The following is a 2,500-nucleotide window of genomic DNA, read 5'->3' on the forward strand; positions in this document are numbered from 1 at the left end:
CACGCTGGACAATATAATAAAAGATAGCGCGGACAGTGGCATGCTATACAAATCGAGAAAGCGCGTACAGTGATCATGCTGGTCATTTTGCCACCAAATTTTATAATCTTTATCATTAGAGCGGGCCCACCAACCTCGTCTCTGTACTTTATACATTTCTCCTCCATCTGCACACACCTTTTCAAACATTAACGGAGAGAGTTCCTTGGACTTGCTTTAAATGTACATATTAGATATGTTGGAATCTCTCTCCTTTAGAAGTTTCCCCAGCCTTAAAACTTCTTTCATTTTTACTCCTCTCTCCATACTTATTTTCCTCTCTGAACGTATCAGAGAGGATTTTATTTCTGACACCTCTTGACTTTTCTTAAATTCAGGGACGTAATTTTGTTCATAATTCAGTGGACTTTTGTGTATTTTATACTTTAAATATTTCCAAACAGTCTCCCTTCTAAAAGTGATAGAACGAATTTTCGTCTAACACTACTTTCTTGGTTCAAAAATTTTATACAATCTTATAACTTTTTCAGTTTTAACAAATTTTGGTTACAGACAGTTGATGCTCAGTTTGTACAAGTATGCAACATTTATAAGTGCATACAGGTCACCAGCCTTATATTACAAGGCTCACCACATATGGGCCATTCGGTCTTAGACACCGACCCGTGGTAATGCTGTGTGGAGATTAATAATAATCCGCAACGGAAAACCGGAACGAGAATAGTCGAGAAAGTATATTCTCGAGGAGCGGTAGACTGCTTTTCAACCGAAGTCATAAAAGAGCCACACGCTCGACGCTACTCCCGACCGGTCCGAGCGAACCGAAAGTGCCTTCCTATAAATACCGAACGGCCGGCCGCTAGGTCGGCGACGCATGGGCTTACGCCCAGGCGTATGCCTGTGCAAACCGCCGTGAGAGCGTACCATCCCGCCGGCACGGTAAAACTTAGACTGAAAATATCGTCGAACATATCCTTTCATTTTATAACGTTCTATACATGAAAATTAATAAATTAACATGCAGGACATAATAAATTCACATTCTCATGTAAATCATGGGTTTAATTAATATTTTAAAAAATTTTAAAACCGCCCAGAACCGATGAGATGAAAATATTAAAACGATATTTTTGCATTTTCTTACGGTAAAACATTAACAAATAAGCGACTATAGCAATATAAAACTCCATTTGTAATTTAATTAATCAAAATTAATATTTTTTTTTGATTTTTCAGCGATCCAGAACCGATGAGACGAAAACATTAAAACGATATTTTTGCATTTTCTTACGACAAAACATTAACAAATACGAGACTATAACAATATAAAACTACATATGTAATTTAATTAATCAAAATTAATAATTTTTTTTGATTTTTCAGTGATCCAGAACCGATAAGTCGAAAATTTTAACAATCATATTTTTGCATTCTGTACCGTGGATCGATCGTTAAACGCTATTGAACTAACGTCCGTGATGGTATAAATGCAGATTTTCGCTCCGTTTAGCCAAAATAACGAACTTTAGATGCGCTCCGAAATATTTCAAAGTCCCAGCGGCGTATTGCTTCGCCTCTTAGAACCGATTAGTCGAAAATTTTAACAATCATATTTTTGCATTCAGTACCGTGGATCCATCGTTAAACGCTATTAAACTAACGTCCGTGATGGTATAAATGCAGATTTTCGCTCCGTTTAGCCAAAATAACGAACTTTAGGTGCGCTCCGAAATATTTCAAAGTCCCAGCGGCGTATTGCTTCGCCTCTTAGAACCGATTAGTCGAAAATTTTAACAATCATATTTTTGCATTCTGTACCGTGGATCCATCGTTAAACGCTATTAAACTAACGTCCGTGATGGTATAAATGCAGATTTTCGCTCCGTTTAGCCAAAATAACGAACTTTAGGTGCGCTCCGAAATATTTCAAAGTCCCAGCGGCGTATTGCTTCGCCTCTTAGAACCGATTAGTCGAAAATTTTAACAATCATATTTTTGCATTCTGTACCGTGGATCGATCGTTAAACGCTATTGAACTAACGTCCGTGATGGTATAAATGCAGATTTTCGCTCCGTTTAGCCAAAATAACGAACTTTAGGTGCGCTCCGAAATATTTCAAAGTCCCAGCGGCGTATTGCTTCGCCTCTTAGAACCGATTAGTCGAAAATTTTAACAATCATATTTTTGCATTCTGTACCGTGGATCCATCGTTAAACGCTATTAAACTAACGTCCGTGATGGTATAAATGCAGATTTTCGCTCCGTTTAGCCAAAATAACGAACTTTAGGTGCGCTCCGAAATATTTCAAAGTCCCAGCGGCGTATTGCTTCGCCTCTTAGAACCGATTAGTCGAAAATTTTAACAATCATATTTTTGCATTCTGTACCGTGGATCGATCGTTAAACGCTATTGAACTAACGTCCGTGATGGTATAAATGCAGATTTTCGCTCCGTGTAGCCAAAATAACGAACTTTAGATGCGCTCCGAAATATTTCAA

Source organism: Osmia lignaria, unplaced genomic scaffold, assembly GCF_051020975.1.
Source record: "Osmia lignaria lignaria isolate PbOS001 unplaced genomic scaffold, iyOsmLign1 scaffold0044, whole genome shotgun sequence".
Lineage (NCBI taxonomy): Eukaryota > Metazoa > Arthropoda > Insecta > Hymenoptera > Megachilidae > Osmia > Osmia lignaria.